The sequence below is a fragment of the Dipteris shenzhenensis genome, chromosome 16, assembly GCF_047967505.1.
Source record: "Dipteris shenzhenensis isolate YYH24624 ecotype China chromosome 16, Dip_SZ_1.0, whole genome shotgun sequence".
NCBI lineage: Eukaryota > Viridiplantae > Streptophyta > Polypodiopsida > Gleicheniales > Dipteridaceae > Dipteris > Dipteris shenzhenensis.
The window spans coordinates 53,956,208-53,973,343 of NC_141611.1; the positions used below are offsets into that span (position 1 = coordinate 53,956,208).

Genomic DNA, 17,136 nt, shown 5'->3' on the forward strand with positions numbered 1-17,136 from the left:
CTACATAGAAGAATGCACATTGCCACTAGCGGAGAATGGCAATAGGATAATGGCAAAAGTGCCAATGCACATGTGAGATTGGCAGCACTGCCATTCTCCACAAAGATTGACACAATTCCATGTGATCTCTGCACATGTGAATTTAGGCTTCTCAATGCCATTTCTTAGGGCCTAATAAGAGATTGGCGCCACTGCCATTCTCCACTTGTACAAATGTTTACCCTACTATTCTAGCAGGGGTATTCCAGTGATCATAGGAGAGTGGTGTCCTATTCCATTCCACATGTGAGTTTGATGATCCACATATGATCCCTACACAGCGGAGACAGTGATCACTACATAGAAGAATGCACATTACCTTCCATTCTCCATATGATCTCCGCACAGCAGAGACAGTCATCAATACATAGAAGGAGAGTGGTGTCCTATTACCTTCCATTCCACATATGATCTCTGCATAGCGGAGACAGTGATCACTACATAGAAGAATGCACATGTGAGTTTAGGCTTCTCAATGCCATTTCTTAGGGCCTAACAAGAGATTGGCACCACTGCCATTCTCCACTTGTACAAATGTTTACCCTACTATTCTAGGAGGGGTATTCCAGTGATCATAGGAGAGTGGTGTCCTATTCCATTCCACAAGTGTAGTTGCAAGCATGAGATTGGCATCACTGCCATTTTCCGCTAGTGGTAATCTAGATTAACTGAACCTATAGATTGACATTCCAATACATAGAAGGATGCACATTGCCACTAGCGGAGAATGGCAGTAGGATAATGGCAAAAGTGCCAATGCACATGTGAGTTTAGGATTCCTTGTGCATGTTTTCAGGTCATGGTATGGTATTGGCACCACTGCCATTCTCCACTGGTGGCATCCTCCACAGAGTTTGACACAAATCCATATGATCCCTGCACAGCGGAGAGAGTGATCACTACATAGGGCTAAAGACTAACAATATTTGACCTAATATTCAATTTAGATGTCTAACCGTTAGGTAACCATATGCAGGCTTTTAAGTCGGTCATACATATGTATATGCTTACTCCTTATAAACCTCTTGTCCATGCCTTGAGGCCTCTATGGTTGTCAATCTTTTTAGCCATACAATAGCCATATATGCTACTCCATAACCAAGCATGTGGGTACCTAGGATGCAAAATGAGATACCAAGGTGTTGTTAGAGTTAGCTCAAATGTCCACCTCTCATGTAACCCACCAATATTCTGTGTACCCAATGTTGTAAGGCCCCCATATGAGGAGAAGCCATGATGGGTATCGGATATTGGGAGGGATCCCCAGTTTAGACACTGGAAGGGGTCTTAGAGTAGACCAGATGGTTATGAGACGGCTTAGGAGCCAAGAGTAGATACCCGTCTGCAAAAAGGGGGGGTTCGGGGGGGCGATAGCCCCCCCAATAGCAGGGGGTCCGGGGGGCGCAGGCCCCCGGTGGGGGTCTGGGGGCAAAGCCCGTCGGCATGTTTTCTGAAGGGTCGGCTGGTCTTCCAGGCATTTCTTAACACATCGTAGCATGCTAAAAGGAAAAAAATGTAGAGATGATAGTAACCTTGAGAAAGGCACATTACATAAAGAATAATTTGTTTTTAACGAAATGCAAAAGATATCGATTTGTTTTTAATGAAATGCAAAAGAAATGCAAAAGCTAAACTTACGAAGTAAAAAAATGGAAAACCCTAGATCCTTCTAATCATTACGCTCGTTGCCGTAAGTGGATCGCATCGCAATGCGTGCTAGTCTCCTTGCCGTAGCTTTTTGCCAATCCGTAGCTTTTTGCCAGCTTTTTCTCATCATGCGTATCTTTTCGTAAAGCTTCTCCTTATCTCTCATTCGTATCGTCTTCCCAAGCTTCTCCTCGTCACTGAAGTCGTATCATCTTCGTTCAAGCTTCTCCTTTCCTCGTCACTGAAGTCGTATCATCTTTGCCAAGCTTCTCCTCAAGCGTATCTTCGTTCAAGCTTCTCCTTTCCTCGTCACTAAAGTCGTTTGAGAGCTACCTCTTCCCGGGACAACGATGATGGAATCATCAAATTGCAATGACGGAATAGCTTTCTTTCTTTCTTGCAAGTTGGCTTCTTCCTGGGACAACGATGACAGAATAGCTGTCGGTAGGTCATGAGTTACAATCAAAAGAGCTCGTAACTGTTCTCGAATAACTCCGTATTAGCGACACCAATTCACCTATTTATTCTCGAATAACGCTGTAAAAGCAAGCGATCGAAGGCTCATCCTTTGGAAATTCAGTTCACCTATTTATTCTCAAATAACGCTGTAAAAGCAGGCTCATCCTTTGGAAATTCAGTAGTGGCAATTCGGGGTTCCTTGCGAGCAAGTACTTGATCTAATTAATCGAGCAGTCTGAGTTCCAAGCGTGAAATAGAGAATTACCTTCGTTCCAATCGACGCCTCCGTTCCAATCGAGCAGTCTGTCACGGGTATATCTCTCCTCTCTTTCTTTCAACCCTCCTGTTATCTTATTGCGTAGATGGTGGAGGAGCTTTCCTCTCTTTCTTTCAACCCTCCTGTTGGAGGATGAAGCCAAATTGCAAGAAAGAAAGCAAAAAATCTGAAAATTAAAGAGAAGCTACCGAACTGATTGAGCTTCAATTGTCAATTGTGTTGTTTCCTTCTAGCTTCAGGCTGTCGAGCCGCTGGTTGTCTTCTTGCCTCAAGACTCTCCGTGCGAGCTGTGGTGAGTAAAACTCTGAGACTCTGAGACTCCTCTCCAATTTGTTTGGAATGAATAGAAAGTGAGGAGGGAAAGGCATCAATTGAAATGAGAGAAAAGGTCTTGATTTGTCTGAAATGTAGATTTGAAAGTTGAAAGTGATAGTTTGAAACTACTAAATAATTCAAATTTTGAAATATAGGTCTTCCCGCCATTGTGCCCTTTTGAATTTTGGATATACAGAATGGCACTTATGCCATTCTCTCCAAATCTAAATTCAAATTCAAATTCAAATTAATAATTTTAATTTCAATTTGTATTTCAAATTGAAATTATGCTTTTGAAATTGTATTTCAAAACCTAAATTTTCAAATTTTGATTTCAAGTTAAACTTCAATCTCAATTTTGATTTTCATGATTGAATGGCAAATTTAGAGATTGAATTTCTAATTTTAAATGGAGAATGGCACCAGTGCCATTCTCCAAGACCTCATAAGAAGTCCGTGAGAGTGGCAGCAGTGCTCTTCCCGCCATTGTTTCCTTTTGAATTTGGATATTTAGAGTGGCAAGTATGCTATTCTCTCCAATATTAAATTTAAATTCAAATTCAAATTATTCTGTTTGAAATTGTATTTCCAAAACGAAATTTATATTAGGACATTGCAATGGGAGACTGGGACTGGAGAATAGGAAAATGGAGAATGGCACTAGTGCCATTCTCCCAATGGAATGTCCCAATGGAATGTCCTATTTTTTGGCTTTGTAATAGGAAAATGGAGAATGGCACTAGGAATAGGAAAATGGAGAATGGCACTAGTGCCATTCTCCCAATGGAATGTCCTAATTTTTTGGCTTTGTAATAGGAAAATGGAGACTGGCTCTAGTGCCATTCTCCCATTGGAAAATGGAGAATGGCACTAGTGCCATTCTCCCAATGGAATGTCCTAATTCAAAATTTTGGCTTCACAAAGGTAGAAGGGCACCAATGCCATTCTCCCATTGGAATTAGTGGAGTGTCAATCTATAGGTTTAGTGCCATTCTCCATTGTAATAGGAAAATGGAGAATGGCACTAGGAATAGGAAAATGGAGAATGGCACTAGTGCCATTCTCCCAATGGAATGTCCCAATGGAATGTCCTAATTTTTTGACTTTGTAATAGGAAAATGGAGACTGGCACTAGTGCCATTCTCCCATTGGAAAATGGAGAATGGCACTAGTGCCATTCTTCCAATGGAATGTCCTAATTCTAAATTTTGGCTTCACTGAGATCATCAAACTCACTTGTAGAATGGAATAGGGCACCACTCTCCTATGATCACTGGAATGCCCCTCCTAGAATAGTAGGCTAAGCATTTGTACAAGTGGAGAATGGCAGTGGTGCCAATCTCTTATTAGGCCCTAAGAAACGGCATTGAGAAGCCTAAACTCACATGATCATTCTTCTATGTAGTGATCACTGTCTCCGCTATGTAGAGATCACATGGAATTGTGTCAATCTTTGTGGAGAATGCCACTAGTGGAGAATGGCAGTGCTGCCAATCTCACATGCGCATTGAGAAGCCTAAACTCACATGTGCAGAGATCATATGGAATTGTGCCAATCTCTGTGGAGAATGCCACCAGTGGAGAAGGGCAGTGGTGCCAATCTCTTATTAGGCCCTAAGAAATGGCATTCAGAAGCCTAAACTCACATGCTCACTCTTCTATGTAGTGATCACTGTCTCCGCTGCGTAGAGATCACATGGAATTGTGTCAATCTTTGTGGAGAATGCCACCAGTGGAGAATGGCAGTGCTGCCAATCTCACATGTGCATTGGCACTTTTGCCATTATCCTACTACCATTCTCCGCTAGTGGCAATGTGCATTCTTCTATGTAGTGGAATGTCAATCTATAGGTTTAGTTTATCTAGACAACCAGTAGTGGAAAATGGCAGTGATGCCAAACTCATGGTGGCACCTACATAATGACACTGAGATCATCAGACTCACATGTGGATTGGAATCGGACACCACTCTCCTATGATGATTGGAATACCCTTGAAAACATGCACAAGAAATCCTAAACTCACATGTGCAGAGATCATATGGAGTTGTGCCAATCTCTGTGGAGAATGCCACCAGTGGAGAATGGCAGTGGTGCCAATCTCATACCATGACCTAAAAACATGCACAAGGAATCCTAAACTCACATGTGCATTCTTCTATGTAGTGGTGCCAATCTCATACCATGACCTGAAAACATGCACAAGGAATCCTAAACTCACATGTGCATTGGCACTTTTGCCATTATCCTAGTACCATTGTCCGCTAGTGGCAATGTGCATTCTTCTATGTAGTGATCATTGTCTCCGCTGTGTAGGGATCATATGGAATTGTGTCAATCTCTGTGGAGAATGCCACCAGTATAGAATGATAGTGGTGCCAATCTCATAACATGACCTCTGCAAACATGCACAAGGAATCCTAAACTCACTTGTTAGGTTGCTTATCCAACAGAGTTACCCCAAGATCTAGGTTGTCCTAGATGTTTTTAGTCAGTTCAATCTAGGGCCTAGTCAAATAGCAAACAAGGGAGATTGTGAACAAAGAGGATCAAGCTTGTTGTAGAACTTCCATGCTATAGCCTTCAAAGGAATTGCACACTCAAGACCGTACTAGATAATTCGGGAAAAACCCAATTCCCAGAATGGCAATTTTGGATGAAATTTAACACGTTTAATATATCCTACCTTTTGCATTTCATTAAACTAGGATCATAAGTTCAATAACTACTTAGCTTGAAATAAGTTCAATAACTACACCCTTCTCAAGGGATATTAAAATTGGCTTATGATCAGAGAACAAGAGGGACGTTAAAATCCTTCTAGAGAAATAAGCAAGGACGGCGAGATATTATACGAAGTTAGAGATGTGTCATTGAGCTTCAAGTATACACTTGGGCTCCATAAACCACACAAGGCTCTAGAAGCCTCTTGTAATAGGCCTCCCAAAAAGATACATGTTATGAAAACTTTATAATTATTTCTACTAAATGAAATGCAAGCATGACCACTTGTGAAGTTCATTAGTTATTTTGGCATAGTAGAGAGAGAATGAGAAGTGCTTGAGAAGGTGAACATAGAAGTCGTCCACGGAAGACAACAATGGCTTGAGGATGATTTCCTTAAAGAGTGCTTCTTAAGAAATTGATGGGCTAGGGGTTAAGGATGATAATTCTAAAACATTAAGCATCTAGATCAAGTAGATTAAGGACATAATTCAAGTGCACCTTTATTCAAAAGGAGTTACTCTCACTGGCGCACCATGGGCACCACCCACACATCATGGATGGGCAAGATTGCCCGCCCCATCCAACCCATGGCACAGATGCATTCAATGCACCATAGAGGGACGTAGGCAGCTCTAGTGTGAAAACAGCATAAGCATTCAAGCTGCCAACTTAAGGGCACCTCAACCTACAGAGGGGCACGTCTGAGCTGAGGTCAAAGCCACAGAGAGAGAGAGAGAGAGAGAGAGAGAGAGAGAGAGAGCGCAACAAAATGTATAGGAGAATATTGTATTGGGCGGTAAGTTTACCTCTTGAGTCAAGACAGCAAGGACGGCGAGATATACGAAAAGCAAAATTTTACATTACTTGGACCTTGATCAAGAAAAACATACTCTAACATAAAAATTTGTAACTTGACCAACCTAGCATAACCAAACTAGCGTGAATAAACTCACATAACGAGCTAGGTTTCATAAAGTAATATCGATCAACTTTACCACATATATGAATAAATGGAAGTAAAATAGTGTATGGTTTCAAATGAATACCACATTCACACACACACGCACACACACACACAACACACACACACACACACACACACACTGCCATCCTCTAATCTCCCCATTTTACAAAGCTAATTTTTTTTAAAATTTGCTCCACTTCCATTCTCCCATTGCATAGGGGGAATGGCACCAGTGCCATTCTCCCATTCTGATTTCCTGATTCAAATCTTGGCTGTGCAAAGGGGAAATGGCACTAGTGCCATTCTCCCAGATTCAAAGTTTTGGCTTCACAGAGTCAAAATGGCACATGTGAGTTTGATGATCTCAGTGTCATTATGTAGGTGCCAGCATGAGATTGGCATCACTGCCATTCTCCCTTAGTGGTAATCTAGACAAACTAAACCTATAGATTGACATTCCACTAATTTTCCTATTGCAATGGCAAGTCTAGTGCCTTTCTCCATTAGAATGGCACTAGTGCCTTTCTCCATTTTCCTATTACAAAGCCAAAAAATTAGGACATTCCATTGGGAGAATGGCACTAGTGCCATTCTCCATTTTCCAATGGGAGAATGGCACTAGTGCCATTCTCCATTTTCCTATTACAAAGCCAAAAAATTGGGACATTCCATTGGGAGAATGGCACTAGTGCCATTCTCCGTTTTCCAATGGGAGAATGGCACTAGTGCCATTCTCCATTTTCCTATTCCTAGTGCCATTCTCCATTTTCCTATTACAAAGCCAAAAAATTGGGACATTCCATTGGGAGAATGGCACTAGTGCCATTCTCCGTTTTCCAATGGGAGAATGGCACTAGTGCCATTCTCCATTTTCCTATTCCTAGTGCCATTCTCCATTTTCCTATTACAAAGCCAAAAAATTGGGACATTCCATTGGGAGAATGGCACTAGTGCCATTCTCTGTTTTCCAATGGGAGAATGGCACTAGTGCCATTCTCCATTTTCCTATTCCTAGTGCCATTCTCCATTTTCCTATTACAATGGAGAATGGCACTAAACCTATAGATTGACATACCACTAATTCCAATGGGAGAATGGCATTGGTGCCCTTCTACCTTTGTGAAGCCAAAATTTTGAATTAGGACATTCCATTGGGAGAATGGCACTAGTGCCATTCTCCATTTTCCTATTACAAAGACAAAAAATTAGGACATTCCATTGGGAGAATGGCACTAGTGCCATTGTCCATTTTCCAATGGGAGAATGGCACTAGTGCCATTCTCCATTTTCCTATTCCTAGTGCCATTCTCCATTTTCCTATTACAAAGCCAAAAAATTAGGACATTCCATTGGGACATTCCATTGGGAGAATGGCACTAGTGTCATTCTCCATTTTCCATTGGGACAATGGCACTAGTGCTATTCTCCATTTTCCTATTCTCCAGTTCCATTCTCCCATTGCAATTTCCTAATATAAAATTTTGGCTTTGCAAAGGGAGCATGGCACCATTGGCATTCTCCCAAGGCAAAGTCCCAAGTCAAAATTTTGTCTTCCAAATGAAGAATGGCACTAGTCTGTTCTCCTCTTATGAAGACATATGTTTTTCACAAGTCAATGCATGGGGAGAATGGCACTAGTGCCATTCCCCTTTTCAAAGATAAGAAATATGCAATTCTCCATAGGTTAGCCAAATTCACATGGAGAATGGCACTGGTGCCATTCTCCCCCCGCTACAAGGACAACTTTGTTGGTCTTATGAAATTCTTTGGTTGTAGTTTGTTCATAATCAATTTCTTGTCATCGTAATGAGAGGGGATGGCTACTATCAGATGCATGAATCAGGTCATGATGATGGTGAAAATAATTCATGCTTTAGAAAAAGTTTTATCAAATTACTAAAATTTTTAGGGAAATAATTCATGCTTTCATGAAAATTTTGTATAGACTCATTCATGCTTTATAGAGATTTGCACCAATGCCATTCTTCCCCTCTAGGACATGTTTGATGGTCTTATGAAATTCTTTGGTTGTAATTTGTTCATAATTAATTCTCCGTAATCGTAATGATAGGGGATGGCTATCAGAAGTGGGGAGAAGGTCATGATGATGGTGGGGAATGAAGTGGTTGGAATTGGTGGAGTGTGTGCAATAGATCCGGAGGCCTACTGTAGTGGTGTGAAGATTGGGACAGAAAATGTATCGGTGATAGTGGAGAAGTCTATCAATAGTGAAATGCTCTTGCCATTTCCCACTATGGATGCAGTGCTTGTTGGTGAGGCAATTTGGAGCGTTGTCAAGTGGCCTAAGGGCTCTCTAAAACATGTTGGTGATTCTTTAGGTGATGCGGTAACTAAAGAAGATGCACCAAGTGAGCCTGAGCAACCTTATGTTGAGGCAATGCCAGTTTCTTCATTGGAAACTGACAATTTCATTCGTGAATCTTGGAAAGAGAAAAAGGTTGTCTTATGGGATGAGAGCAAAACAAAGACCGTGGGGGAAGGTGTGATCTTATATGTTTTCCCGGGAGACTCTATAAACTTTGACCTATTGGGTAACGATTGCATTGGTGTGGGTATTGAAAAGAAAGAACAAATTAGAGGAAGTGACTCAGGGTCTTCTATGCAAGATGTCGGCTCTCTCAGCCTAGTAAAGTGGCCCATCAAGCAGATTACCTTACTTGAAGGAAGCCCATTGCAACAATATGTGCCCATGGACCACGTTGCTGGTATAGATGAGTTGGTCAATGATCAAATGTTGAAAAGGGATGATCCAACATCAAAGAAAAGAAGGTACACTTTCATTAACAGGGTGCCTAAACAAAGAGAGCCTCCAACAGCAATGTACAAAATGTCACTAGATTCGGTGCAGCAGGTTTCTTCCATCGATTGTTGTGGGAGTAGGTGTTGCCAACATGCAGAGCGAGATCTCTTAATGAATCTAAGGAAGAACTTTTGGGGCAGCTCCTTGGAGTCTCGTACAAACGTTATATACGATGTGTTGTCAACGGCTTGGCATCATGACTACACAGGGAGGATATGCTACAACTTCAAGATAAACGGTCGGGATGTCTGTTGTAGAGCATGGTATGAGATGCATGGAATTCCAAGGACATCATTTTATCGATACAGGGAGCAATTTGAGAGTGGTGTGCAGCGATATGTGCATGGCAATTCAGGGATTGTGAGGAGGAGCAGGGAGCACATAGGTATGGGAAGGGCTCTCATTCAACACTTTGTGGATAATAGCACAGAGCATATGCCTCACAAGAGTAGAACCATGCAGGATGGTTCTAGAGAGACACAGCAAGTGATACCTGAAGTGTATAAGAAGATAGACGTCCTACGTGAGGTCAACACTTCACTTAATCAACGTGGTTATCAGAGCCTATCCACATCCACATTTGGTAGGATTTGGAAATCAGACTTAAAAAATGTAGCCCTTGCTAAGACGAGCGAATTCTCTAAATGTAGCTTGTGCAGCCAGATCAAGGCTCAATTGGCAGCCACAAAAAGTCAAGATGAGCGCAATTCGCTGATGGAAGAGAGAAAGATGCATATGATACAGCAACAAAGTTGTAGGAACTTATACTATGCATGGCGTAGGTACTCCGAGATGGATCCAAAAAAGTATGTATGCATAATCCATGATAAGATGGACCAAAAAAAGACGGCAATTCCAAGACTTCGGGTGAGGTCCAAGGACACCGATTCTGCATGGCAATTACAGGTTTCACTCATTGGAATGATTACCCATGGGCATGGAAACGGTCATTATGGACACTTCACCCTCAATGGTTTGTGGCCATCTGATCCCAACCTGACGATTGGATCGCTCTCAATTTGTTTGCGCAACCTCGAGAGGATGGATATGCATGAACTTGGAGACCTTGCTACCAATGGGATTCCTAGAAGCAATGCTCGCCTTTTGAATACTCTATGTTCAAGAAACGCTTTGGACTCCCATTACAGTTCTAAAGGTGCACATGTTTCCACAAGTGGAGCTAGCTTGTCTTGTGTCAGTCTTCCTTTGATTGAAAGAGTTTTCAATCATCATTATACAAAGAGCCACAATGATATGACATGCCTTGCATGTCTACTTACAATTAATTTGTGACCATAAAAAGCTAGGAAGGGAGTAAAAGCAAGAGGAGAGAAAATCACATAATGAGGGGAGCCCTCTCTCTCTCTCTCTCTCTCTCTCTCCCTCTCTCTCTCTCTCTCTCTCTCTCTCTCTCTCTGAGTAAAAGCAAGAGAAGAGAAAATCACATAATGAGGGGAGTTCTCTCTCTCTCTCTCTCTCTCTCTGTGCGCGCGCGCACACGTGTGTGCACCCCATGCGCATAAAAAGTGCTTGACGAACGAATATTGCCAACTATAATTCCAAATAGCATTTTAAGGACAAGATGGCCTACCACAATAGCTATATGTTGTCTGATCCTCCTAAAAGACTCCACCGCCCTAGACCATAAGTGTTTGAACAATTTGGTGGGACAGATTAGAGATTTGTTACCGCTATTTTACCCCACTATAAGTCAACATAAAAGAGTGTTTAATGTGTATGAGAAGAACCCTTGAGGGGACATGAATACATATGCAAGATGCATTACAAAAATTCCCTTAAAGGGGTGAGGCATGAACATATAATGCAAGATCCATCGCAAATATTTCCTAAAGGGGATAAGAATGTATAAGGCCACAAAATCAATTACAAGAAATGCTAAAAGGACTCCTACTCTATACAAAAAAGAGAAATTAGCTACAATCTAAGAACTAGCTATGCAAATGAGTGTGTAGAGTCATCGTCGATCTCCTCAATCCATATCACCCCCAAAGGAAGCTATATCTCATACTGACCCCTTGGGCTTGTGATCCCTCACCCGCTCAAAGCTAGTAAATGGGATAGATTGCATGCAGCATGAAGCTAGTTATGAGACACAATCTTATCATTGACAACAGCGCAAAGCTCGACACATGGCACTATATGCATTTACTCATGAGCATAGAGATTGTTGCTCTACATCATACAACTTTTGCCTTGCCACCTGTTATTGCGCAGCTTCGCCATTTGTCACTACGCAATAGAATCTTTTGTTATGCTGACCACCGTGCTGGTTCAAGTGACAAGCAATTATGTTGGCATTGAGCGACTACCACGTTGGCCTAACCACAGCACAAAACTTTTGCCTTGCCACCTGTCATTGCGCAGCTTTGCCATCTATCACTGCGCAACACAATCTTTTATTGTGCTGATCACCGTGCTGGTTCAAGCAATGATGTTGGCATGGAGAGACCACCACGTTGGCATGAAGACCATTGTGGTATGTCAATCCCTAAAGGGGACCCCTCAAGGTTCATATCCGCAACCAACATGCTAGTTGTTGGAGCTATTTTAGTCCTATTAGTCCTTGTGCAACAATTTCTCAACCATCGCACTGGTTCTGGGAGCTATTTTAGTTCCAAGCTAAGGAAAATGTAGCCCCATTAAAATGCTTTGTATTTTACATGAGTGTGGACTAACCCTTTTTTATAAGATGGTGGTTCCCCTTAATCCACACACACACACACGCACGCACGCGCGCACACACACACACACACATGCACGCACGCATGCACGCACGCATGCACACGGTGTGCAAGGACCACGAAGTTCATCTAATGGGCTACTAGTACCATGTGGCTATACATAGGCCACACACACACACACATCCATCCCTGTGGAGACCATGGTAAACCTATGAATATGCCTATAACTAGTAGACTCTCATTCTGGTAACCTTGTGGCCAACATGCCACACACACGTACACATTGCCCTTCGGGAGCCACGATGATATTTGGATTTTCCCCATGGTCATATGGGTTGTTATGATAATTCTGATAATTCAAGAGTTAGTCAGTTGTGCTACTAAGAGCTGCTAATTCTTGATGCCATCTGGGGCAAATCCTTTCCATGTGCTAACTGGAGATAAGAGTGACAATCCCATGTTCGGAATGATGTGGGACCCTTAAATATAATGCTCCCCATTACCACTTGTAGCCCTTGTGACTAAGGCACCACAATGTATTGAGAACTCAGGTTTAAGATGTGAAGAGGGGTACTGACTATACATGTTATGGTAACAATAGAAAAGGACGGATAATGGCTTGCCATTTTATATTTTTTTAATTTAAAAGAAACGTGCTGACTTTGGTATTAAAGGATAGAAAAAAACGGGGGGGTTAATCCCTACAAAACCCTGATACAAAAATTTCCAAGACCTATGCTCAAACCTTAATATATAGTGTGTTGTGTGTCATGAGAAAGCTAAGGTTAACAGTAACAACGATGTTCGTGTGAAGCTCTGATCAACAGAAAGTAAAAGATATGATGATCATATATGTATATGAGTGAAGGAATTTTATAAATTAGAACAAAATTAAAAGGAAAGAGGATCACTCACTTTGCTAAGGAATGAACCTAGCCTAAATATCCTAATAAAGAAGACAATATATTGCAAGTAGAAGAATTGTCTCTAGAGAAGACAAAAGTGTGAAGAGCAAAAATTATATGTGCAAACCCATCAAAACCGTGATCCATAAATATATGAATTATGTTTGGGGAAGAAGTGAAGACGTTGTGTGAAGATCATAGATTACAGATGAATTACAATTTGTTTGTGGAAGAAGTAATTTTCAGGGAACCTGAGTTTATGATGACCAATACAACCAACTCAATGTTCTTAAACATTATGCAAGTGCCTATTGTGGTTGGATGCCCACTACTCTTGTGGCGACACAATCCATGTAACCTTAGAATACGCAAAGTAAGAAAGGATCTTAATGACTATCTAGGATGAAGCACAATTGTATAGCCATTTGTAATGGTTATATATATTAATATCTATTTCAATTATTTTGAAAGATCGAGACCACCTACATATCTAGCTGGATTTCCACTTGAAATGCTAGGGGTTTTTTGCAATGATTACAGGACCGGAGACAAAAAACTTGAACCAAATATTTGCTCCTTATGTTTTTTTTGCTACTAATGCATGCTATATTTTGACAAGTCAAAAGTCCTATATGATAGCTAATTAATGCTAGAGTAAAGTCAGTGGCCAAGGCATCCCCTAGTTGTGAGCTCTCTTGCAACTATAGGGGCCCTGATTCAGTGATGTGATCATCTCATCTACTACTTCTGGTCCTCACTAGTTCCAATGAATGACTAGAAATCCTTTTAACGTTAAAATAACATTGTTTATTAGGATTTTTTAGATAAAGGTTCATTTTTTGCAATGCTTTTTAAACTTCTCAAAAAATTCTAGATCAAATTATATTACAAGCAGAAAAGTACTTTTAGTTGACTCATTTTTCTCTATTCAGCAAAACGTGAAAAACAAATCTAAGACAAAAACCATCTTATAAATTACTATTTTTTCACTTACTTTTCTTTGTTTTAAAAAACACAACTATCCAATGTCCACTTTCAAGCTTCAAAACCTACCATACAAGTCATTGTTAAAATTGCACATCAAGATGAAATAACAGGAATGCTTAGATCATAGTTTAATGCATTGCAAATATCTATAGCTTCCACACTAGATAGAAGACTATTGTAGTCCTAGCCAAATGAACAAATGTTTTTGAATCGAATGCATCATGTAAGCAAGCAACATTATTTACTAAGTGGACATCTAATCATTTGCAACATGTACATTCGTGTCTACAAATGCTAATGATAGAATGAACTCATATAATTAATTGTAAATATCCGATTCTGCATAAAATATTTGAGTTAAGAAAGAGAGAAGAAAGGCTTTCTTGGACAATCTCTTGAAGCTACCTTTGTTTTGCTGACACTTTAGCTACCTCTACATGCCTTAATATTGCGAATCTCAATATGCTTGGTTCTTGCATGATAAACCGTATTATTTGCCAACTGCACACTACTCATCTTATCACAGTAAAGTCTGATTGGCTTATGCATATGTAGTCCCAAATCCTGCAAAAGCTTCTAGAGCCAAGCAATATCACGTGCAACTTCTTTGTACTCTACTTCTGTACTAGACAATGCCACTATAGATTGCTCCTCTATACTCTACTTCTGTACTAGGATGCCATTATAGATTGCTCCTTTGTACTCTACTTATGTACTAGACAATGCCACTATAGATTGCTTTTTGCTACTCTAACTAACCATAGCATTGCCAAGACTAAATGCGTAACCACTGGTAAACCGTCTATCATATGGACATCTTGCCCAATCTACATCTGTGTATCCAACCATCTCTATGTCTCTACCATACTCATATGTATCCTTGACATACCTCATGATCCTTCTTACTACATCTAAATGAGGCTTCCATAACTTCTACATAAACTGAATAATGAGAGGCACATCATATTTCAAATCAAACTGGGTGATGGTTAAATAAATCAAACTCCCAACCATCTGTTGATACATAGTTACATCCTCTATCTCAGCTCTAGAATCTGCCATAATCTTCAAGTTCTAATTTACGGGGGTATCCATAGGTTTACATTCCTTCATCCCAAACCTTTCTAGCATGTTCATAGCATATTACCATTGCATAAGCCAAATACCATCAAGTGTTCTCAACACCTCTATGCCAACTCCATTTTGAGCATGCTCTTAATTCCAAAAATGTCATCATCATCACTACCAGTCAGTATCAAATCATCCACATAAATCACAATCACAACATATCCAGTAGCTATCTTCTTTGTGAACAAGAAATGGTAAACCTTCCCCATTGAAAAACCAAGCTCAACGTGCAAGTATCTACTAACTTTGTCATTGCACTCAGACATTCCAAATGCTTCATAATCTCTCTAGCATAATTCTATTGTGAGACAAAGATCTAATTTGACTCTTGCCAAACCTCAATGCCCAAACAGAAATGCATAAGTCTAAGACCTGTCATCTCAAACTCTTTGCTCAGCATCTCCTTTGTTTGTGAGATATTCTCTTCATGCCTCCTTGTGATACGAGGCCCCTATTTTGGTCGTAAAGTGCCTTACAGAGTTTGCAAACGTTGCCTTCTGAACCGAAGATCTCAAAATCTGATGTTTGTTCCACATAAACCTCCTCCTTGAGTTTTCCATTCAAAAAATCAGATTTGACATCCATCTGTAAAACTTTCCACCCTGCTTGCACTGTTAAAGCCAATACATCACAGGTTGTGGTTAATATAGTTGTGGGAGCAAACATATCATGATAGTCAAAACCTTTGACCTATGCAAATACTTTTGCCATGAGCCGATCTTTGTACTTATCAAATGATACATCAGCCTTATACTTAGCTTTATACACCCACTTGGTAGCAATGGCCTTGTGTTTCCTTGGACGATCCACAAGGTTCCAAGTGTTATTCTTCATGATGGAAACTTGCTCTGAGTACATGGCTTCCATCCAATTGTTGTTGCCATGCACTTTTGCAAGACTTGTGGGCACATCACCTCGGCCATCAATGCATAATTGATCATGTGTGGTTGTGCCCTTTCTCTAGTCTCTATGACAATTGCGGTCACTACAAGGCATAGGCCATTTTTCGACAGAAATACCGACGCTTTTTACATTAAAAAAATTTTTTTCACGGGCGCAAACGTTGCTATAAGTGTCGCTAAAAGCGTGGAAAAGGATCGTCGCTATATAGCGACACTGGCAAACGTCGCTATATAGCGACGATGCAAACGTCGCTATATAGCGACACTGTTAATCGTCGCTATATAGCGACACTGGTACACGTCGCTATATAGCGACGATTAACAGAAGTAAAAAAAAAGGGTTAGTGGGGCTAAACAGGGCTTCCTTTTGGCCCTGTTTAGGCCCACTAATCCTTTTTTTTTTTTGTAATTACAAAAGAAAGTTTTTTATAACAAAATTTCCCTTGCTTGCAGGGTGATACAAAATTGTTCTTGTGAAATGATGAGTAACAAATGCATATACATGTCGGACATATACAACAGTGTTTGTAACAAAATTACCCTTTCGAAAGGGCGATACAAAATTGCTCAAACGAGCGGATATACAAAATGCTACTACCACTACTACTCATCCGAATCCGAATCATCTTCATCTTGTTGGCCTGTTCCTTGGTCCTCGACACCTGCGTCTTCTCCCATGTCCTCGCCACCTCTGTCTGATCCTTGGCCCTGTTAATCGCTCACCTCCGATGATGGGATGCTTGAGATTTGACCCTAAGAGTGAACCATATAAATAAAAAATTAGATTGGAACTTAAATTAAAAAGTGAGATTACAAGTATGAGTAAACTTATACCGTGCGAGCAGCCACCTCAGCCCAATCGACCGTCGCTCCCATTGCCTCTTGCTCAATGAACCACGGCTTTGTTCCTATCCAAAATGCGCGTCGCGTCTCTGCATCTGTAGGAAGACGACCCATCACAGCTTGCTATGGATCCAATTTACGAGAGTTAGAGTTAGCTAAAGTGCATGTAATATGTAAGTAAAACAAATAGAACAATACATTAAATGAGAAGAAGTAGACTTATCACGGTTGCCTCGAACGCATACCGTCCACCTACACCAAAGTGCGAAGTACCTATGATATCCAGCCATCTCTTCGCAGCCCTCCTCTGACCCTCGAACATTTCGGGATGGTCCCTATGTTGCTTCTTGAAGTACTTCCAATCAGCTTTGTCTGCCCAGCTGGGTTTAGCCAACCCCTTTGTGATGGAAGTACGCAAGGT

At 40.8% G+C, this 17,136-nt stretch overlaps 1 long non-coding RNA gene across 1 annotated transcript in view; it reads right to left on the bottom strand.

Annotated features, from left to right (window-relative positions):
* LOC147893133 (uncharacterized) overlaps positions 1 to 16,817 on the bottom strand; it is a 56,043-nt gene extending 39,226 nt beyond the window's left edge. Inside the window, exon 1 of the long non-coding RNA XR_015542322.1 lies at positions 16,722 to 16,817. This is a non-coding gene — a long non-coding RNA (uncharacterized LOC147893133). The remainder of the gene's footprint in view (positions 1 to 16,721) is intronic.
* Between the last annotated feature and the right edge of the window lie 319 nt (positions 16,818 to 17,136).